Here is a 24,266-nt window from a genome sequence, read left to right on the forward strand (position 1 = left end):
CACCAAGACAATCATTCATGCCAAGGCCAGAGGCAAAGCGCCAGGATAAAATAAAGTCCCTGCTGACTTTTATGCAAATCCCAATTACGTCTGGGCTCCCTATATTACCAGCCTAGCCAATGCAATCCAACAAAAAACTGAGCATCTGTCTACATGGAAGTGGCGGAACTCATCTACGCCTATGAGAATTAGGTAAGAATATTCTGTCTATAGTACCATTCTCACTTAAGGGTTTGTTACTGTATTTATTACTATAGGGTCTTACTTCAGAGAACAGAGTATGGGGTGGACATCATTTCACCCCTTCAAGCCGTGTTCCGGAAGGGGATAGGAATGGTCGATCATGCTTTTGCTTCTTCTTGTTAGATATAAATATGTGTGGGCTAGAAGGACACACTTTATGTTAGATTCATAAATCACAAAACTGTGGGAGGTCCTGGAGCAATTAGGGAAGGAGATAGCCATATTACAATTGGTGGTACCGCTGCAACAGCTAACAACATAAAGATATTCCGAATGGCCCTCAAGGCCTGGCTGTTTCAATAAGCCTCCAGGGCCTGCAAGCGCCTGGATAACCTATTGGGTGATTAGCTGCACTTTATAAATCCTGATTAATTGATTGATTTATATCCTATAGCAAGCAGAGTCCTAAAGATAGAAATGTATTGTCTATAAGGTTGTGTCTTGAACACAGTACAGTTTCTAGTTTCTACTGTTTTTAAATGATATTCTCAAACATATTATATTATGGATATCCAAGTAGATGACTTTCCGCAGGCAGGGGAAAAATCTATCAATCTATTAACAATGAATCCCAACATGTTTGCTCTAACGAAAAAGTCCTCTTTATGGTTATGAACATAAATCCCTGCCATGGGTGCCCAACTGTACAGTTGCCTGAACCCTAATGCTAATTTGTGTTGTTACAGGCAAACACAGATCATGCGGTTGTGCCATAGTATAGGCCAGCCTCATGTTGGACCAAGAGGGATGCCCAAAGCGCTACCCACATAGTGGTGGAAAGCTACTGCGTTCACCAGGAGTTAAGCAGGTGGAGGGCAGTGGTGACAGCAACCGTGTGGTGATTAGTAGTAGTCAAGAGGTCATGTGTGCTTAACTCATCCTTGGCCTACATCATTTATATACAAAGTGCTGCGCTGCCCAGGAGTAGTGACTGTGCTGGATGCACGTGTGCCCGGTAAGGGTACAGTACAGTGATACAGCAGTGCTGTGCAGTACATGTATATTGAGTGAGTGAACTGGCTCCTTCTATACCTATGAGGGATACATTACAGAAGAGACATATGTACAAAGGTTTGCATTTCTTAACAGACTAAATCGCTATTTTGGGCCATTAAGAAATGCAAAATAGGCTTTGGCGTATGAAAGTTATGTTTAGAATCATTCCCTGAAACAGTAACAAGTTTGAAAATATGGAACCACAAGGTCTGACTTCTCAGGGTGGGTATTCATAATTTATGAAAATCAAATCATACAACATAACAGTTGATATTAACTGTCCCAACGGGTGGGATAATCCTCGCCTCCGTATCCTTAATAGAATCTAAAATTCTTGTCGCAATAGCTGGAAATTTTTTAATCCTATATCAGGACCGGAGGCTTCTGATTATGCTGGTTTAAAGCTCATCAATAACAACAGAGGAAACATGAGAAACAGGCTTGTAGTAAAATACCTTAAACTTTGAATCCGAACACCAGTCATCTGCTTTCAGGATATCCTCTAAACGAGATCCTAACATGTATGCTTTAGAGGCCATAGTTCCTCTAGCCTAATGAGCACCATACACAGAAATCTCAATGCATGCTTTTGACATCACCCATGTGACCCCCTCCTAGCCAAGTTGGCAGCTGAAACCGGTCTAAAAGGTTTTTGAATCACCAATAACAACTGACCCAAAGGGTCAGACCTATGTGCAAGAGTGCGTTCCTCATAAACATTTAAACATTGCAAAACACATAATTTAATATTGTCGGTCTCATGATGATGAAAGAGACACCCTGTGGTGAAAAAATTCTACCTGCCAGATCCAGAGCACGCACATCAGACACTCTACGACATGAGATTAAACATACCAACATGGTGAGCTTGGCCGATAACTGTTTCAAAGAGAGTGGAGAGTGCTGGTAATTCTAACTCTGCACGCACTTTTCACCCTCCTGAGGCGGAAGCCGGGAGGTCTCTTGCCTTTCCTCCTATTTTAACCGTTTTAAAAATGAATTGTGTATTTTGTTACTGTGGGCTACACCAGAGCTAAATTGGTGTATTGTGACCCCATGCGCTCAGTAGCGCTTCAGACCCCCTTTTCACCCCCTCCCTTCTTGATCCGGACCTGCTCTCGGCCGAGTGTTGACGCCGAGAGCAGAGCACCGGTTTTGGCGGCCATCTTGGGTCGGGTTGTGGTTCGTGACGCGATTTCAGCGGCATAAAAGGGACGCGAAGGGAGAGTGCTGGTAATTCTAACTCTGCACGCACTTTTCACCTTCCTGAGGCGGAAGCCGGGAGGTCTCTTGCCTTTCCTCCTATTTTAACCGTTTTAAAATTGAATTGTGTATTTTGTTACTGTGGGCTACACCAGAGCTAAATTGGTGTATTGCGACCCCCTGCGCTCAGTAGCGCTTCAGACCCCCTTTTCACCCCCTCCCTTCTTGATCCGGACCTGCTCTCGGCCGAGTGTTGACGCCGAGAGCAGAGCACCAGTTTTGGCGGCCATCTTGGGTCGGGTTGTGGTTCGTGACGCGATTTCAGCGTCATAAAAGGGACGCGAAGGGAGAGTGCTGGTAATTCAAACTCTGCACGCACTTTTCACCCTCCTGAGGCGGAAGCCGGGAGGTCTCTTGCCTTTCCTCCTATTTTAACCGTTTTAAAATTGAATTGTGTATTTTGTTACTGTGGGCTACACCAGAGCTAAATTGGTGTATTGTGACCCCCTGCGCTCAGTAGCGCTTCAGACCCCCTTTTCACCCCCTCCCTTCTTGATCCGGACCTGCTCTCGGCCGAGTGTTGACGCCGAGAGCAGAGCACCGGTTTTGGCGACCATCTTGGGTCGGGTTGTGGTTTGTGACGCGATTTCAGCGTCATAAAAGGGACGCGAAGGGAGAGTGCTGGTAATTCTAACTCTGCACGCACTTTTCACCTTCCTGAGGCGGAAGCCGGGAGGTCTCTTGCCTTTCCTCCTATTTTAACCGTTTTAAAATTGAATTGTGTATTTTGTTACTGTGGGCTACACCAGAGCTAAATTGGTGTATTGTGACCCCCTGCGCTCAGTAGCGCTTCAGACCCCCTTTTCACCCCCTCCCTTCTTGATCTGGACCTGCTCTCGGCCGAGTGTTGACGCCGAGAGCAGAGCACCGGTTTTGGCGGCCACCTTGGGTCGGGTTGTGGTTCGTGACGCGATTTCAGCGTCATAAAAGGGACGCGAAGGGAGAGTGCTGGTAATTCAAACTCTGCACGCACTTTTCACCCTCCTGAGGCGGAAGCCGGGAGGTCTCTTGCCTTTCCTCCTATTTTAACCGTTTTAAAAATGAATTGTGTATTTTGTTACTGTGGGCTACACCAGAGCTAAATTGGTGTATTGTGACCCCCTGCGCTCAGTAGCGCTTCAGACCCCCTTTTCACCCCCTCCCTTCTTGATCCGGACCTGCTCTCGGCCGAGTGTTGACGCCGAGAGCAGAGCACCGGTTTTGGCGGCCATCTTGGGTCGGGTTGTGGTTCGTGACGCGATTTCAGCGTCATAAAAGGGACGCGAAGGGAGAGTGCTGGTAATTCTAACTCTGCACGCACTTTTCACCCTCCTGAGGCGGAAGCCGGGAGGTCTCTTGCCTTTCCTCCTATTTTAACCGTTTTAAAATTGAATTGTGTATTTTGTTACTGTGGGCTACACCAGAGCTAAATTGGTGTATTGTGACCCCCTGCGCTCAGTAGCGCTTCAGACCCCCTTTTCACCCCCTCCCTTCTAGATCCGGACCTGCTCTCGGCCGAGTGTTGACGCCGAGAGCAGAGCACCGGTTTTGGCGGCCATCTTGGGTCCGGTTGTGGTTTGTGACGCGATTTCAGCGTCATAAAAACGGACAGGGATGACTCCGCGCAGCGGACGCAATCAGCGGGCGCGCCGGATCTGCGCCGGAGTCGTGCCAGAGTCCTGCCCGTCTGCGCCCGTCCACGACACGGCAGCGGACGGTGCGGCGGTGAACTCTGGCCACAGGGTTACTTACTCTGCAGGTGATCTTCTATCCTATAATTCATATACTGCGTCCTGTCGATTTGTTTTTCCAGGCCGTTATAAAGGCAAATGCCGCTGTCCTGGTTGTGGTTGGTATCCTAACATATATAGGGTTTCTGAGGCACCCCACGTACTCCCCGTTAATAACTTTAAGTGCTTATTATTAAACACCCGCTCATTGCATAGGCACGCTTTGGACATTTTTGAGTTACTGACTGCTGAGAAACCACTCTGTCTTATGCTCACAGAAACTTGGTTAAATGAGTCCTCAAACCCCGACATCACGGCAGCCATTCCACCCGACTATATAGTCTATAGACAGGATAGGGCACTGGGTAAAGGTGGAGGTGTGGCTCTTGTAGTCCAAAGATCCTTTGCTTGTGCAATCATTCCATCTTCGCCCATTTCTGGCTGCGAATCCCTTGCCTTTTCCATTGCACTTTCCCCGCACCAATCATTCTCAGGGCTCCTAGTCTATAGGCCTCCTGGTCTGCGAGGTTCTTTCTTTGACGAGCTTCAATCAGCTATCACTACTCTTTGTCTAAAGGTGGAACATTGTATAATGCTTGGGGATTTCAACATCCACATGGATGTCGAATCGGACAGTGAGGCTATTAAAATCATGGACATCACTGCTCCTATCGGCCTAACACCCTTCATCTCTAGTGCAACTCATGATAAGGGTCACACTCTTGACCAGGTATTTTCCACCTTCCCCCTTACGATGTCCAGCCCCACTCCTGTTTTATGGTCTGACCATTCTTTGATCACCTTTCTTATTCAAGGTAGAAGTAAAACTTCCTGTATTAACTCGGACCAACTTAGGCACCCTAGTAGACCCTTTCACAAAATTACCCCTGAGAATCTGGCTCAAGCATATCACGAACATCCCTGTACCTTATCCGGCCATCTGGAGAGGGACCTTGAAACTTTTCAGAAATGGCTGACTGAAAGGATTGATGATCTTGCCCCTCTTTCTACGCCTCGTTCATCTAGCAAGCGCAGCTCGGCTCCCTGGTTTTCTAAGTCACTTGCTCTTGTCCGGCGAAATTGTAAGTCAGCTGAAAGACTATGGCGGAAACAGTACGATCAGGAAGCTAAGTCTGCTTACAAACTATTGATTAAATCTTATCACGCTGCTATCCTTGAGGCTAAAAAGAATTATTTTGCCAACAGAATTGAATCTGCGTCAAACTCTTGTAAAGAAATTTTTACCATCGTCAAAGAGTTTGTGTCTCCCAAATCCTGTTCTGCCCAGCATAAGTTTTCCGAACCTTGGGTAAAGGAGCTAGCCATCTTCTTTAATACAAAAATTTAATTGATCCAGGAATCCTTTCCCCCAGCTGCTCCCTATGTATTTCTGATTGACTCTAATCTGATGTCGTTTCCATCTGACACATGCCCCACATTATCGGAATTTCCATCTTTATCAGAATCTACCTCTCTGGATCTTTTACTCAGGATTAAATCAGGTTCTCCACTTGACCCCTGCCCAGCGAGTTTTCTTGCTAGCAATGCTAAGATTCTAAATTCCCTGATCTACCCGGTCTTGAACTTATCCTTGTCTAGCGGCAATGTTCCCCCTGCCTGGAAGAAGGCAATGGTTGTTCCCCTCCTAAAAAAACCAGGCCTCGATCCAGAGATTCATGCTAACTATAGGCCCATATCTCTCCTGCCCAGTTTAGCTAAGATTGTCGAGAAGCACGTCCATTCTGTGCTTTCTTCCTTTCTGGAAGATCATGGGTTACTCCACTCTACCCAATCTGGTTTCCGCTCCAATCTGAGCACTGAGACTGCTCTATTGGAGGTTAATGAAGCCATTAAGGAAGTTCTCGACGCAGGTGGAAGAGTAATGCTGGTGATGTTGGATCTGTCGGCGGCCTTCAACACCGTCCCACATGAGGCCCTCTTGAGAAGACTTCATGAGATTGGTCTACGTGGGACGGTGTTTAGCTGGTTGAGATCTTACCTAGCTGGTCGTCGACAAGTGGTCTGGGCCCCTCCTTACTCCGCAGAGGTGCCGCCTATGGATGTCGGAGTCCCACAAGGGTCGGTGCTGAGCCCGACCCTTTTTAACATCTTCATGACTCCACTGGCGGTACTTGCGGAGTCCATGGGTGCCCAGATCATATCATATGCTGACGACACCCAGCTTCTCTTCACCTGCAAGAAGGGCATGGAGTTTGACGGGGAGAGCATCCGTGGTTGCCTTGGGGCTGTCTTCGACTGGTTTCAGCGAAGCAGCCTCAAGTGCAACCCTGATAATTCTGAGGTGCTCTTCTTCGGCTGTCAGGCAGATCCCCCTTGGCAGGAATGGTGGCCGGTGAGCATGTCTCCACCTTCTTCTTCCTCTGTGGTTGCGAAAAACTTGGGGATCAAAATCGACAACACCCTTTCGCTGAAAGTACAGATCACAGGTCTCACCAGCACCTGTTTCGGTCTGCTAAAAATGCTGCGAAAATTCCTTCCTCTGCTTCCTCTAGGTCACAGGAAGCTGACAGTCCAGGCTTTGATTTGTTCGAGGATTGACTTCTCGAATGTTCTCTACCTGGGTTTACCGGATTATCTCCTGCATAAACTTCAGGTAGTTCAAAACTCCGCGGCTAGGGCTATTTTTGGCCTACCTCGGCAAGCCAGGGCATCAGAGCTGCTTTCTTCCCTTCATTGGCTTCCTGTCAAGAAGCGATTACTTTCAAGGCTCTCACATTGACACACAAGGCATTCCATTCGGTTGGGGCCTCGTACATTCAAAAACGACTCATTTTTTACAAACCCACCAGATCTCTCCGATCGGAAAGTCTTGGCCTGGCAACGGTTCCTCCCATTAGGAGGGCCAGGATAGGAGGACGCTCCTTTAAACATCTTGCCCCTAAACTTTGGAACTCCCTTCCTGTTGATCTCTGTCGTACCTCCAATCTTTTTGCCTTCAGAAAAGCTTTGAAAACTTGGCTTTATAATCAGTAAGCTGTTATGTTCTGTTTCTCCTTTTCAGTTGCGGGTTAGAAAGCGCTGGGACACTCCTCGGAGTAGCCGTGCGCTATATAAGCAACCCCATTAACATAACATAACATAACAAAGAAAGGTCTTTATTAACTGGCCAAGACTCAAGTAAGGATAGGACCATAGAGACATCCCTTAACATTGAATACCTGGGACAAGCAGGATTAGCCACCCTTATACCGTTGAGTAATTTACACACTAGGAGATGCATCCCCACATGTTTACCATCAATAGAGTAATGGCCTGCTGGGATTGCTCATCTGAAGTGTTTAACCGACCTGTATGAAACACCCGATTCAGCACACTCTGACAGAAAATTCAAAACCTCTTTACATCTGATCCCATGGGATCCATTTGCCGTTGAAGGCACCAACCCACCCATCGCTTCCATGAAGCTGAATATCGTTTCCGGGGAGATGGAGCCCAACCTTGCTGTATAAAGATGGAAGCCGCCCGTGAAAGGCCGTCAACGGTGTCACCAACACTATCAAGGCTGCCTGTCGACGGACCAGGGCCGCCACTCTCGGGATCAGAGCAAAAGGAGGAAAAGCATAATTCCTCAGAGACTTCCAATCTTGCAGAAACGCGTCCATTCCCAAGCTATCGGGTCCGGTCTCCAGCTAAAGAAAAGCGGGAGATGGGCATTGAGACGAGAGGCAAAGAGGTCTATCTTGCAGGGACCTCGCATACTCATGATCTCCGCAAACAAAGAGGAGTGAAGCCTCCAGTTGCTGTAATCCATCAGGAATCTGGAGTTCCAATCTGCCACTTGATTAAGCTTGCTTGGCAGGTATTCTGCTATGACATTGATCTTGTGATCCAGGCAAAAAATGCAAGAACTTCTTCACAATGTTGACCAACATACGTGACCTCGTTCCCCCTAGGCGATTGATATATCTCATCGCCAACACATTGTCCATCCAGAGGAAGATGCAACAATTGCTCTTCAGAGGAGATATTGACTTTATCGCAAATATCCTGCTAGTACAGTGTTTCTCAAACTGTGCACGCCGGCATCCCTGTGCGTCGTTAGAAGCAGCCAGGGGCGCCCCCACACACGTGTGAAAAAGCTTGTAATCCTGTTGAGAGAATGCATCTGAGCAATTAAAAACTGATGCGTTGTTTGCCTGAAGGCGGCAAGAGAAGCTTATTTAAATGACTCCCAGGCGCTGCGCAACACGATGGAAGCTACAAATGCCACCTGTATAATCCAGAATCATCGTTTGGCCAAAGAGCCCAGGGCTGCCATACACGTGTACGTACTTTCACGTAGCCTCCGCATATGGCCGCCATAGGCAGCAATGTCTGTTGAGCGTTATTGTAGGAGAGTAGGGTCTGCAATCCTATGATCACCCAGATTTTTTGCTTTTGTTTCACTGGTTTACGACTTTCTCTGGCTGTGGGCCTGCCAATCAGACCCACAGCCTGGCTGTTCTCTTTCTAAATTACGAGATGTACCCTAGGTGCATATACCAATTGGTACTGGGCCACCTTATCAGACCCTGTAACTCAGGGCGTAGGTGTACCCAGGGCCGCCAGGGGCTGCAGCATGTATTATGCCACCCCTGGCTGGCCTCCTAAATTTGACACAACTGGCTGCATGACAGCGGGGGCGAAGTCGTGTAATCACCCTTTGCTTTAGGTATAGTAGCTCTATATCTAACCATACAATGGACACCCGAGTCCCTATCAGTCACTCCTATGGCAGGCCTTGACAATCCTGAAGGCAGAGTGCATGGGCTCGTGTGAACTAAGCTCTGGCCCGAGCCGAGCCCGGTTGCAGCTTGCGGAATCAAGACCCAATGGCTGTTCCATGATAACGCGTACCATATCGGTAACTTCGGTGTCGCGTTATCAAGACATGTCGAGTAAGGTGTCATACAAATCGGGATGCTGCCCTCTCATCAACTCTGGCGACGAGGTTAGCATTCCGCCCTTCTAGAGGGACACGACATGTACGTGACTGTGAACCCCGGTTAAAGTTAACGAAAGCCTCAGCTCCACAAAATGGATGCTGCCACCACAGACACAAGTCTGACCTCCTGCTGCTGGGAGTCCTTCCAGCGAGGAGCACTTGGACAAAGGGTTTCCTGTCGAGGGCAGTGTTCGCACCGTCCCAGACAGGGTTTGTGTATTCTGGGTAGGTAGGGCTTTTGCGAGAAGGTGACTGCGGAGTGGCACCCCGGTGCTCACTACGCATCTGCCGGTTAGAACCAGTTCCAGGGGCGACAGCCCTGGCCTGGGGAAAGTCCGGCAGGGGAGAGGGGTGTAACTACCCCCCTTCCTGGTCCCACCCTTAGGGCAGGACCTAGTCATGTACCCACCCCTTTCTTTAGGATAAAGGCCGGAGCGGGGACCCTTCAAAATTAGATCATCTTTGAATCAAGAATACTTTCTACGAAAGGACTTCAAGACTCTTCTCAAGATTTCTCCCTTGTGGCTAAGGAGTAGTCACCCTGCATCAGCGGGCACCATCTAAGAACTCTGCGGTTTGCTGTAAGTCCTTCCTCAAGGAATCCGACGGCCCAGCTCGACGAGAACCGGCTTCCCTGGCACCTCTGACCTCTACCCACGTCATCAGCTCAGCTGTGATCTGTGGGTGCGACGAGACCTCGAGGGACCGGCCATCATCAGAACCTGCACGCTCTTAAAAACCAGCACGACCATCGAGGTAACTCTCTGGTGAGTGCTCTGGGGTCCGAGAAGCCCCGACCCTGAGCCGCTCCAGCACCGAAGTGCAGTCTCCCAGCATCTCCACGATCTGCGTGGGGCCCTTCTGCTCGCTGCTCAGCACGTTGTCTGGTCACTTGCCGCTGGCTCGTGCCCTTCTGTGACGACGACCAAGAATCAACACTGCCGGTCTGGTTGCTCCAGACTGGCCCCTGCTTCCATCTTTTGAGAGGCACCCCGGACCCTCCTGGTCCACCCAAGACGCCGACAGCGACATCCGTCGTGGGACAGCTCGCACCTCCACCGTGGTCGCCGACAACGCCTCCTGGTCCGAGAGACTGCAGAGCCTAGCGTCGCCCACTCACCTGGTCGAGGTGACGGCCAACCGGTGCCTTCCTGGTACCCTCTGACTACTGGCTAGTAGTACGAACTTGGTCCCCTCTGCTTTCAGGTTTCATCAATCTCTACGAACTACTCAACACTGGTCGCCGGCCAGCAACTCCTTTTCTTCCGGCTCCTGGCTCGTCAGCGAAGACCCCGACGCCTGTAAGACTTGTGCAGCCGCAGCCCTCGTGGCTAGGTAACTCGGCATTTCGGTGCCTGCATAGCCTCCTTACTCTAGGGTCCCGAGTCCCTCGCTTCCGACTTGCCTTAACCTTTCCGTGTCCTAGGACACTTGTCTTTAAACTGTGCACTTGAAGTATTTGCTAAAGAGATTTGGTTTGTGCTTAGTACCCTGTCCTCATAAAGAGTACCGGGCTGTTGTGATTCTTAATAAATATACTGTTTATTTTCATAACACTTGTGTGGTGTCCTTTCACTGGGTGTTCAAGGGGTACATGTGTGGTAAACAGCTGGCTTAACGCGCCCTCTCGAGTCTTTAGCCTTAGACTGCTCGTATCCACGCTACTAGGATAGCTGGTCTATAGGTTGACTTACAACCAAACACCATAAGGGTCGTTGGAACGATACATAGCGGTCGCTAGAATAGCGAACGTTGCATATCGGGCCAACTTCTCACAGTTATTGGTGCCGATGTTCTGCTGCGCCTCCGGGGACCCTCTTCACAAGTTAAAAGTAGGTAACAGGTTAGTTGCACAGTAGAATACTCCTTGCTTTAAGTTTAACTATAAAGAAGGCCAACTCGTGACCTCCAAGCCGGTGTATTATTTATATGCAGGCTGCTATTTCTGCACTTCTTTCGTGTGAGTAAACGCCGCACGGCAATTTACAAGCCAGAAATTCCACTGTGCACACTCGCTGTGGAAATAAGCCGCATGCAGCCAGGATTAGTTTTCTGGACCCAGTCTGACCCTCATCTAAGGCCAGGCAGGGAGCACGTAATTTCTGCTCTCATTTTTCACTTGCTAAAAGCAAATGGGAAATATAAACAGAGAAGTACCTGGGGCCTTATTTATGAAGGCCTTGCGTCAGTTTTGCGCCGCCGGTGCGTCACTTTTTGTGACGCATCAGCGGTGTAAAAAATGTGCCTCGTTGCGCTATATTTAAAAAGTGACGCATCTAGGTAGATGCGTCACTTTTTAAACCCCTGTGCCACACTATACCTGCGTCAGGTATAATGTATGCAGAGGGGGCATTCCCCCGCAAAAAGCCTCGTAATAGTGACGCAGTGAAATCTATGAGATTTCACTGCGTCACTTTTAGGACGCTGTTGCGTCAAAATCTTGCACCTGCCTCACAGCAGGCGTAAGACTGATGCAAGCCCTTTCACATGGGGCTTCCCCCATGTGAAAGGACGCATTGCTGGAGTTGCGTCACTTTTGTGACAGCTTACCTCTAGAGAACAGCAGGCGTTTATTCAAGCATGTTCACCCCTCGATGCATATTCACCTGTTAATTATTCAATCATTCCATTCTGCGCTTCATACACATACAAAAGAAATGTGTATTGGACATAGAAACGTAAACCGCTTTTGAAATTCATATGTTTAAATGTTAATCAGTGATACCAAATATTTCAGATAGAACAATGCTAATATCTGAAGAAGCACAGCCGACTAAAAGACCAGCTTGCATTGTTAATAGGTAAAATGTATTGATTTCTAGGAACATTATATGTAAAAAAAAAAGAAAAAAAAAGAAGAGAGCTCTTAATCTATTGACTATGATTGTGCTCTCAGATCGCCCCAGCTGTTTTGAGTTGAAGCTGTGGCGCTGCATTATTATTTGCTATTTTATATAGCGCAGACATGGCCCGTAGGTATCGGAGCGCTTTACGAAAGTAGCATGATACAATGGTACAGCAAGTTACTGTTACAATAATTATGTTCAAACATTGCCGCTGCTGGAAATGTGAAGAGCCTCAATCACGCCTGTTACTTTCCTCTTGGGCCAAATAAGGCCTCTCTAATTGTATTGTAATTGTATGGATATAGTGCTTACTACCTCGGACAAGACATCACAGCGCTGATATGCAAGTTTAGCTCAGACTGCAGCAACGTGGACGTCAGAAAGGTTGTTAATTTACCCTAGACTGGGCCACCTATGTTTTATTTATGGGAAGAGGAGTGTGACAGATGGATGAGAGAAATACAGGAAACTAAAAGTGACACCAAGACTTTCAGTCTGAGAAAACAAGGGCAAGCCCCCCAGGTGGAAGATGGAATACACGAGGTAAAACAAAGTATTAAAGATTCAAAGAGGAAGAGAAGGAAATCAGGACATCAGGGTAGAAAAAAAATATCTGAAGAGGAAAGGCTTCAACAAGAGGTGGAGAAACGAAAATGATGAGGGAATAGACGCTTTAGCTTTTTCATAACTGAAAGTTTCATCATTAAATGACCATAAACAGAATACAAGCTTCCTTATTGGTGGTTAAAAAAGGTTAAGTCATGGAAACATATTTGGCAATTAATATTGTATAGTTGCTCACATAACCAAAGTTCTTATTAAATGACTTTTAAATTTTAATTTTGCTACAAATATGATTATAATACCTTCATCAGCTCCATCCCAATTAATTTCAGGGAGAACACGGGAAGTACTCCCAAGGTCGGGCTTACATCCCCCCAGCGATTAAAAAAAAAGTGACATAATGGGGAGCCATGGCCAACTGCTAATTAGGTCAAGGGAGCCACAGGTCGAAAAAGTTTGGGGAACACTGTCAAGTCAAGTCAAGTCAAAAAATTTATATAGCGCACTACATACCCAGAGGGTTTCAAGGCGCTTAGGAAGGGGAGGAGGATTATTTGTCAAATATCCACGTTTTAAGCTGCTTTCTGAACGCTAGGTGGTTCTGGGTGAGGCGAAGGTAAGCGGGGAGTGAGTTCCATGTTTTAGCAGCCAGGTATGAAAAGGATCTGCCTCCCATGGTGGTCTTGTTGATGCGAGGTACAGTGGCGAGGGCTTGGCTGGAAGAACGTAGTTGGCGGGAGGGGGTGTAGAAGGACAGTCGAGAGTTGAGGCAATCTGGTCCGATGTCGTAGAGTGATTTGTGTGCGTGGGTAAGCAGTCGGAAAGTGATCCTCTTATTGACGGGTAGCCAGTGGAGGTCTTTAAGGTGACCAGAGATGTGTTCGTTGCGTGGGATGTCTAATATGAGCCTGGCTGAGGCGTTTTGGATTCGTTGGAGTTTCTTCTGGAGTTTTGCGGTAGTACCCGCGTATAGGGTGTTTCCGTAGTCCAGTCGGCTCGTGACCAGAGCGTGGGTGACTGTTTTCCTTGTTTCGGAGGGGATCCAGCAAAATGTTTTTCTGAGCATGCGAAGAATGTTGAAGCAAGAAGAGGAAACGGCGCTGACTTGTCTGTTCATTGAGAGTGAAGAATCCAGGATGACGCCAAGGTTCCGTGCGTGGTCTGTCGGGATGGGTGCTTTTCCGAGGGCTTCCGGCCACCAGGAGTCGTCCCATGCAGAGGGGGATGTACCTAAGATGAGGACTTCTGTTTTGTCTGAGTTCAGTTTCAGACGGCTTTGTTTCATCCATTCGGCAACTTCTTTCATTCCTTCGTGTAGGTTAGTTTTGGCGGTGCTGGGGTCATTGGTGAGAGAAAGGATCAGTTGAGTGTCGTCCGCGTAAGAGATGATGTTGAGGTTGTGTTGGCGTGCGATGGCCGCGAGGGGGCTCATGTATACGTTGAAGAGGGTGGGACTGAGTGAGGATCCTTGAGGTACGCCGCAGATGACTTCAGAGGCCTCGGACTTGAATGGAGGAAGGCGGACTCTCTGGGTTCTTCCGGTGAGGAACGAGGTGATCCATTCAAGTGCTTTTCCTTGGATTCCGATGTTATTGAGGCGTTGTAGAAGGGTGCTGTGGCAGACTGTATCGAATGCTGCAGAGAGGTCGAGGAGGATGAGGGCGACTGTGTCTCCATTGTCCAGTAGAGTTCGAATGTCGTCTGTTGCTGCGATGAGGGCGGTCTCAGTGCTGTGTTTTGCTCGGAAGCCAGATTGTGAGGGGTCGAGGGATTTGTTGGCTTCGAGGAAGGCGGCGAGCTGGTTGTTGACGGCTTTCTCGATGACTTTGGCCGGGAATGGAAGAAGCGAGATGGGGCGGTAATTTTTGAGTTCGGTGGGGTCCGCTGTTGGTTTTTTCAGAAGGGCGGTGAGTTCAGCGTGTTTCCAGTCTTCTGGGAATGTAGCGGAGTTGAAGGAGCAGTTGATGACGTCTCGGAGGTGCGGTGCTATGACGGAGTCTGCTTTGTTGAAGATGTGGTGAGGGCATGGGTCTGTGGGGGATCCTGAGTGGATGGAATTCATCAGGCGGATGGTGTCCTCAGTGGAGATTGGGTTCCAGGCGTTAAGGGTGTTCACGGGGGGAAGATGGTCAGCAGATGGTAGGGTGGGTTGGTTTCCGGGTTGGTTGTCAAAGCTATTGTGGATGTCTGCAATCTTGTTGTGGAAAAAAGAGGCTAGGGAGTCGCAGAGGGTTTGAGAGGGGGTGATGTCGTTGGAGTTGGCCGAGGGATTGGAAAATTCCTTGACGATGTTGAAAAGTTCCTTGCTGTTGTGGGCGTTGTTGTCAAGTCGGTCCTTGAATGCTGTTTTCTTGGCTTTTCGGATCAGTTGGTGGTGAGTGCGGGTGGCGCTTTTGAAGGCGTCCTTGGTGCTGGTGGTTGGGTCTTTTTTCCAGGCCTTTTCAAGGGAGCGGCAGAGTTTCTTGGACTTTTTGAGATCATCGTTGAACCATGAGGCTTTCTTGCTGCCAGGTTTGCTTTGACGTTTTTTCAGTGGTGCTAAGGTGTCGGCGGTGTTGGATAACCATAGGGTGAGGTTGGCGGCGGCTTCGTTGGCGTTAGAAGAGAGGGCTGGGGAGTTTCGAAGGAGCGATGCGGAGATTTGGTCCGTGGTGATTTTGTTCCAGTTTCTTTGCAGGGTAGGTTGGGAGTGGTTGATGGGTTTCGGCTTGTTTTTTTTTTATTTATTTATTTATTTATTTTTTTAAACCTTTATTTACAAATGCACAATACACAGCGTCTGCCTACAACCCCGCGGGGCCGGCCGCTATGACAAAAAACAGGCTGAGTGAAAAGTGCAATACGAGGCAGTACGTTGTTGGAGCAAACTATCGCATCGACATTATCGGCAAGAGCAAAATATTCTACAAGTAGGATAAGAAAGGTTTAATTTTATGTTTTTGTCGAAAAGAACACAAACAACAAACACATGGTATCATTTTGGCAAGGGTTGCTGGAGGTGGGAGGGGGGGAATGGAAGCTGAAGAAACAACGAAGGCAAGGGGGGGGGTGGCGCGCACAAGAGAGCCAAGAATATGGAGAATGGAGGAAGGGAACGTAAATTACGGAGAGGAGGGGAGAGGGACTTCGTAGTCAAGTGGAGGGGAACAAATATCTCCACGGTAAGTGTTCCAGGGGGCCCAAACTCTGGACCATTTCCCCGGACGCCCCCGGGCCTCATATACCGTCTTCTCTCGGAACATGGACCAGTCCATGTTCTCTTTCCAGTCGCTTAGCGCCGGCGGTCTAGGAGAGCCCCAGAGTTGCGCAATATCCCTCTTCGCAATCATATTGCCTAGGGTGACCCAAAGTGTCTGGGCAGCGGTGCAGTCGGTCGGTTCCCACACATTCAGTAGACAACGACGCGCTTCAGGAAGCAATGGGATCCCCATGACACGACTCATAACATCATGCACCCTAGACCAATAAGCTACAATCATTGGACATTCCCACAGAACATGAAGAAAGGTAGCATCCATCCCACACCCACGCCTGCAGCGTCCATCAGTAACCAGACCCATTCGCACCAGACGCATTCCAGTGAGATACACGCGATGGAGAATTTTCAGTTGGACAAAACGAAATCGTGCTGGGATAGCCACCTCCTTAGGGGAGGACACAGCGGACTGCCAGTCCTCGTCGTCCAATTCGAGTCCATCAGCAGTCCAGGCAGCCCGGAGCTTCTCGAGCTGGTCAGCTCTGTTGTTAACAAGCTTCTTATAAATCAGGGAGATGGTACTATCTGGGACATGGCCATCTAGGACTCGATCCTCCAAAGGAGAGGACTGCGGAACATTCGTACCGGAGGGGAAGACAGAGGACAAGGCATGTCTCACTTGCATATATCGGAAGTGCTCCCTATCATCAAGCCGGTATTCCAGCTTTAATGATTCGAAGGACTTAACCGCGCCACGTGTCCAGAGGTCCCCCACAGTACTTATCCCAATCATGTCCCATTTCTCAAACCCTTTCGTCTTCCACAAGTTGCCCAGTCGTTCCGAGTCGTACAGTGGCGTCATCTGTGTCAGTCTGCCACCCCAACCTGTGGCAACCGTAGCGTCTCGCCACGCCCGCACCGCACACTTCGTCGGGCCCGTAAGGAGTCGGAAGGGGGCCTTAGAATATAGCGCCCTATTAAAGTTACCACCGGGCAGCAGCAGTTTATCTAAAGCAAAGGCAGGGGCGGGCTCCGGCGAGTACGTGGCATGGTTGATGGCGCTTAGGTGCGCGGCCCAGTAATATCGTCTAATATCCGGAAGCGCAATACCTCCGTCGTACCAGGAAAGAGTGAGCTTAGATAAGGCAATGCGGGCACGGCCATCCCAGATAAGTTGCCGCTGCAAACCCTCAACTTCATGGAAATAGCGGGCCGGTACGGGGTCGAAGAAATTCTGCAGGGCGTAGAGGAAACGGGGAAGCGACATCATTTTGAAGAGCGCCGCCCGGCCCAACGGAGATAAGGGTAGATCGCGCCATCGCCGCACATCCTGCTTCAGCCTGCGAAGCGGGGCATACAAGTTACGCTCGTAGCGAACCGAAGAGATCATGGATACATGGACCCCCAAATATTTAAAACCGTCAGTCGCTACAAGAATGGGAAATCTGCGCGGGAGAGGCGGTAGAGTACCAGCTATAGCATAGACACAGGACTTGGTCCAATTAATGACCAATCCCGAATTTTTACCGAAGGACGTGAGGACGTCGAATAGAACATTGAGTGACTTCTGAGGGGAGGTAAGATAAAGAAGGATGTCATCTGCATACAAGGAGACACGGTCCTCGAGGTCAGGGGACCATCGAATCCCTTTGATCGAGGGTTCCCATCGGAGCCACGCGGCAAGAGGTTCGAGTGCCAAAGCGAACAAAAGCGGAGAAAGGGGACATCCTTGACGCGTACCGCGGCCCAAGGGGAAGGGGTCCGAGCACCTTCCATTCACAGCGACCTGAGCTAGCGGCTGTTCATAAAGAAGCTTGACCCATGCGATAAAGTTAGGGCCAAAGCCAAATTTGGCGAGGGCTGCCCATAGGTAGGGCCATTCAATGGTGTCAAATGCCATCGTGGCGTCGAGGGAAGCGATCACTGCTGGCTCGGCGAGAATAGAAGCTCTCGCGAGAACACTGTGGAGCCTACGCAAATTAAGAGCAGTGTTCCTGTGAGGGATGAAACCGGATTGATCCGGGTGGATCAGGTCACAAATCACAGTAAGCATCCGATTGGCCAGCACCTTAGCGAGGATTTTGGGTTCCGCATTAAGGAGGGAGATGGGGCGGTACGATGCACATTGGTCCCGAGGTTTGCCATCCTTATGTATGACTACTATGGTAGCGAGGCGCTGCTCAAGGGGGAGGCATCCAGCCTCTACCGCCTCAAGAAACATGTGACGCAGATGGGCGGCCATCTTGTCGGGACAAAGTTTGTAGAGTTCAATGGGGAGTCCGTTAGGACCCATTGCCTTACCCGAGCGAAGGGAACGAATTGCGAGGGCAATCTCGTCCACAGTAAAGGGAGCCTCCAGAGCGAGGCAGTCTGCTTCAGACACAGTGGGCAGGGCTATGTCACGCAGGAGTAGCCTGGAGTCGGCCTCATCTCGATCACTAACAGGCGTATAAACCATACGGAAGTGGTCAACAAAACACTCAACAACCTCACCCGGATCAGAGACATTCACACCAGAATCACGAACAATGGAGGGAACTACACGACTCGCACGCTCAGTCTTATCCAGCCACGCAAGAAGCTTACTAGCCTTGTCACCCACGTCATATAGTCGACCAAGTTGATTGGATCGCATCAATTTAGCAGCGTCCGTGACACAGGCCTTATAGTCCGCTTGTTTCAATTCCAATTCGTGCAACAGCGCAGGCGTGTCATTCCCACCCAACTCACTTTCAAGCGCAGTGATTTCGGTTTCAAGAGCAACAACAGCCTCCCTCTTGACCCTACGCTCAGCAGCAATGAGAGACAAGGCGGAGCCCCGAATAACAGTCTTGAAGGCCTCCCAAAGAACAGTGGGGGAGGTGACAGAGCCCAAGTTATCAGAAAAATAGCAATCTATTGCCTTAATCACATCGGAGCGGAGGGTTTCGGCTTGTTGTAGGTGAAGTGAACTCAGCTGTGGTCGGTCCAGAGGAGATCCGTAGTGTGGCTGAAGGAGACATGATTGCTGGATGTGAAGATGGGGTCGAGTGTGTGACCTGCGATGTGGGTGGGGGAAGTGACTAGTTGTTTAAGTCCGAGGTTGGCGAGGTTGTCCACGAGGGTGGCGGTGTTGTGGTCGTTTATCTTTTCAAGGTGAAAGTTGAGGTCTCCCAGAAGAATATAGTCTTTGGAGGGGAGCGCGTGTGGAGAGATGAAGTCCGTGATGTCTTCACTGAATTTTGCGCGGGGTCCTGGTGGTCTGTAGAGGAGAGTGCCTCTGAGTGTTGTTTTGGGGTCGATGTGGATCTGGAAGTGAAGGTGTTCGGAGTTGGCGAGGTTGGCGTCAGAGCTGGTTGAGATGCGGATAGATTTCTTATGGACGATAGCGATTCCTCCTCCTGTGTGGCTGGTACGGTCTTTGCGGGTGATCTTATAGTCTTCAGGGATGGCAATGGTGATGTCTGGTGCGGAGGAGGCGTTCATCCATGTTTCCGTAAGGAAGGCGATGTCCGGGGAAATGGTGTCTAGTAGATTCCATAGGTCAATGGCGTGCCTGTGGATCGAACGGGTGTTGAGAAGGATGCATTGTAGGTGGTTGGGGTCGTGAATCTGTGGTGTGGTCGTAGCGGAGATGTTGTCGGTGCCGCTGAATTTGCAGGAGTAGCAGGAGAAAGGTCCATGGGTGTGTCCAGGAGCGGCTAGGACGCAGTTGGGGGCGCGACCGGGGTCAAGGGCTAGGAGGGTGGTGGCATCGTAGGTAATGCGGGAGGGCTGGGCAGCGCGAGGGGCAGGGGGTCTGGCGCTGGGCGCGGTCCAGGCGCGGACGGGCGTAGACGGGCTTACCTTTGGCGCACCTTCAGCGCGACTAGGGTGCGGTCGCTGCGCGTGAACGCTGCGCGCGGGGGCAATGGTCATAAATGGATGGTGGAGGGGGCGGAGCGTGGGAGGGGCAGCATCTGGGAGGAGGCGGTGGCGGGAGGAGGGGCGGACCAGGGGAAAAACCTAAAGACAAAATGGAGGGTCAAAGGCCAGGGGCAGCAAATGCACAGCGTGAAACGCACAAAACAGCAGAAAAGTCTGAGTTACAGCCTCACAGACGACGCGCTGCTAATTAACTAAATAGGGCGACAGTGCGGCACATATAAATAATTAAAGCGACAGTGCAGCGCAATTCAGCGAGTACAGTTCAGCGCTATGAGGCGACAGTGCAGCGCTAGCGGTTAAATAAATAACGGACAATGCAGCGTTAGGAGCTGAAATGCAGACGATACCAGTGTGTAGTTCAGCTGTGGCGTGGGGGAGCAACCGGACTGAATGAGGGTCCAGGCGGTCACAGGGAGCTCGGCAGCGAGGAAGGGTATTACTCGTGGGTGGGAGGGGCAGCAGCTGGGAGGAGGCGGTGGCGGGAGGAGGGGCGGACCAGGGGAAAAACCTAAACACAAAATGGAGGGTCAAAGGCCAGGGGCAGCAAATGCACAGCGTGAAACGCACAAAACAGCAGAAAAGTCTGAGTTACAGCCTCACAGACGACGCGCTGCTAATTAACTAAATAGGGCGACAGTGCGGCACATATAAATAATTAAAGCGACAGTGCAGCGCAATTCAGCGAGTACACTTCAGCGCTATGAGGCGACAGTGCAGCGCTAGCGGTTAAATAAATAACGGACAATGCAGCGTTAGGAGCTGAAATGCAGACGATACCAGTGTGTAGTTCAGCTGTGGCGTGGGGGAGCAACCGGACTGAATGAGGGTCCAGGCGGTCACAGGGAGCTCGGGAGCGAGGAAGGGTATTACTCGTGGGGGGGAGGGGCAGCAGCTGGGAGGAGGCGGTGGCGGGAGGAGGGGCGGACCAGGGGAAAAACCTAAACACAAAATGGAGGGTCAAAGGCCAGGGGCAGCAAATGCACAGCGTGAAACGCACAAAACAGCAGAAAAGTCTGAGTTACAGCCTCACAGACGACGCGCTGCTAATTAACTAAATAGGGCGACAGTGCGGCACATATAAATAATTAAAGCGACAGTGCAGCGCAATTCAGCGAGTACAGTTCAGCGCTATGAGGCGACAGTGCAGCGCTAGCGGTTAAATAAATAACGGACAATGCAGCGTTAGGAGCTGAAATGCAGACGATACCAGTGTGTAGTTCAGCTGTGGCGTGGGGGAGCAACCGGACTGAATGAGGGTCCAGGCGGTCACAGGGAGCTCGGCAGCGAGGAAGGGTATTACTCGTGGGTGGGAGGGGCAGCAGCTGGGAGGAGGCGGTGGCGGGAGGAGGGGCGGGCCAGGGGAAAAACCTAAACACAAAATGGAGGGTCAAAGGCCAGGGGCAGCAAATGCACAGCGTGAAACGCACAAAACAGCAGAAAAGTCTGAGTTACAGCCTCACAGACGACGCGCTGCTAATTAACTAAATAGGGCGACAGTGCGGCACATATAAATAATTAAAGCGACAGTGCAGCGCAATTCAGCGAGTACAGTTCAGCGCTATGAGGCGACAGTGCAGCGCTAGCGGTTAAATAAATAACGGACAATGCAGCGTTAGGAGCTGAAATGCAGACGATACCAGTGTGTAGTTCAGCTGTGGCGTGGGGGAGCAACCGGACTGAATGAGGGTCCAGGCGGTCACAGGGAGCTCGGCAGCGAGGAAGGGTATTACTCGTGGGTGGGAGGGGCAGCATCTGGGAGGAGGCGGTGGCGGGAGGAGGGGCGGACCAGGGGAAAAATCTAAACACAAAATGGAGGGTCAAAGGCCAGGGGCAGCAAATGCACAGCGTGGAACGCACAAAACAGCAGAAAAGTCTGAGTTACAGCTTCACAGACGACGCGCTGCTAATTAACTAAATAGGGCGACAGTGCGGCACATATAAATAATTAAAGCGACAGTGCAGCGCAATTCAGCGAGTACAGTTCAGCGCTATGAGGCGACAGTGCAGCGCTAGCGGTTAAATAAATAACGGACAATGCAGCGTTAGGAGCTGAAATGCAGACGATACCAGTGTGTAGTTCAGCTGTGGCGTGGGGGAGCAACCGGACTGAATGAGGGTCCAGGCGGTCACAGGGAGCTCGGGAGCGAGGAAGGGTATTACTCGTGGGTGGGAGGGGCAGCAGCTGGGAGGAGGCGGTGGCGGGAGGAGGGGCGGACCAGGGGAAAAACCTAAACACAAAATGGAGGGTCAAAGGCCAGGGGCAGCAAATGCACAGCGTGAAACGCACAAAACAGCAGAAAAGTCTGAGTTACAGCCTCACAGACGACGCGCTGCTAATTAACTAAATAGGGCGACAGTGCGGCACATATAAATAATTAAAGCGACAGTGCAGCGCAATTCAGCGAGTACAGTTCAGCGCTATGAGGCGACAGTGCAGCGCTAGCGGTTAAATAAATAACGGACAATGCAGCGTTAGGAGCTGAAATGCAGACGATACCAGTGTGTAGTTCAGCTGTGGCGTGGGGGAGCAACCGGACTCAATGAGGGTCCAGGCGGTCACAGGGAGCTCGGCAGCGAGGAAGGGTATTACTCGTGGGTGGGAGGGGCAGCAGCTGGGAGGAGGCGGTGGCGGGAGAAGGGGCGGACCAGGGGAAAAACCTAAACACAAAATGGAGGGTCAAAGGCCAGGGGCAGCAAATGCACAGCGTGAAACGCACAAAACAGCAGAAAAGTCTGAGTTACAGCCTCACAGACGACGCGCTGCTAATTAACTAAATAGGGCGACAGTGCGGCACATATAAATAATTAAAGCGACAGTGCAGCGCAATTCAGCGAGTACAGTTCAGCGCTATGAGGCGACAGTGCAGCGCTAGCGGTTAAATAAATAACGGACAATGCAGCGTTAGGAGCTGAAATGCAGACGATACCAGTGTGTAGTTCAGCTGTGGCGTGGGGGAGCAACCGGACTGAATGAGGGTCCAGGTAGTTGTGTGCAATTTTAACTCGTCGGCTGACCAAAGTCTGCTTGTGGCAAAATCTCCACATCGAGCGCCCTAACCCCAACAGCTGGCATCGGACTCGACAATGACGTCTGGGGAGGCACCAAAAATCGCTCCTCAGTTCCAAGCCGCCATGTTCTCCAGCCACCAAAGAAGCTCCTCTTGAGCGTCTGGAGATAAAGGAATTAGGTGATTGTAAAGAAACCTCTTTTTATGTAATAAATCTTGAGGCATTGAAGGGTCCAATAGTATAGAGGGCCTGGAAAGATGGCTTGGATGGAGGAGGCCTGAAGGCCCACGATCCTCGCCAACACTCTCAACGATATCATCTGCTTGGACAGAGTGTTTTTGATCTCTCGTTTGATAGATCTGATCATGGTCAATGGGAGAAGGATTTTGCGTAGAAACTGAATCTATTTGGAAGCCCAGGAAGTCTATCTGCTGCCTCAGAATCACTATTGACTTTTTATGTTTATGACGAAGCCCAGATCCTGTAATAGGGACATCGTCCATTCCAAATGAGTGAGGAGAAGTTTCCAATCCTGAGCCAGAGGAGCATGTCATTGAGGTAGACAATCATTTGCACTCCCATTTCTCGAAGGCGGGTTACCAGTGGTTTCAAGAGTTTGGTGAAAACCCACGGGGCTGAAGACAGGCCAAAGGGGAGTGTGCAATAGCGGTACTATTGCCCTTTCCACTGGAATTGAAGGAATTTCTGATGAGAGGGGCAAATTGGGACAGTGAGGTAGGCATCTTTCAGGTCCAAATGGACCATCCAGTTCTGTTCTAACAGGAGATCTCTCAGGAGGTGGATGCCCTCCACCTTGAAATGCTCGTAAACAACAAAGGGGTTGAATTCTTTGAGGTTCAAGACCAGTCTCTGACCTCCTCCTTTCTTTTGCACCAGGAAGACGTTACTGCAAAACCCTCCGTGAATGAAGGGTCCTACAGCAATAGCCTGCTTGGCCAAAAGATCTTGAAGTTCGGAGTCTATAAAATTCTGTTCTTGAAGGGAAAAAAGGAGAGGCCGAGGGGGAGTGATCTGACATGGGGAATCTAGAAGCTCTATCTGGTAGCCCTGCACAGTGTGAAGTATCCACGCATCGGTGGTCAGACCTGTCCAATTCACAATAAAATGCAACAATCTCCCCCCAGGGGAAGCATTGGAAACACCGGACTTACCAGAGGATTGGGAGTCGAAGTTTTTGTAGCCTCTGTTAACACCCCTGTTGAAGGGGCCCCTGAAGCCTCGAGACCCGGAGGGGTAGAAGCCCGCTTGTTCTGGTTCTAGGGAGTAACACCTGCGCCTGGGAGCAAACCCGCTCTTAGGACTGGGATTGACGTAGCGGCTGGTCGAGCGTCCCCTGCCACGCCTGGCCCTACCAGAGACCTGATGAAAACTCTCTTCAAAGAAGACTGCGATTTTTCCAATGGAGCAAAGGTACTCACAAACTTGCCAATGTCTTTAACAAACTTCTTGCCAAAAAGCTGACCTTCAGCTAGCGGGCCCGGTTCTGACGAGGCTAGCTCTCCCAATTGCGGGTCAATTCTAAGTAGGACAGATTTGTGCCGTTCAGAGGCCAAGGCACAGTTATTGTT

Source organism: Lissotriton vulgaris, chromosome 4_1, assembly GCF_964263255.1.
Source record: "Lissotriton vulgaris chromosome 4_1, aLisVul1.2, whole genome shotgun sequence".
Classification (NCBI taxonomy): domain Eukaryota; kingdom Metazoa; phylum Chordata; class Amphibia; order Caudata; family Salamandridae; genus Lissotriton; species Lissotriton vulgaris.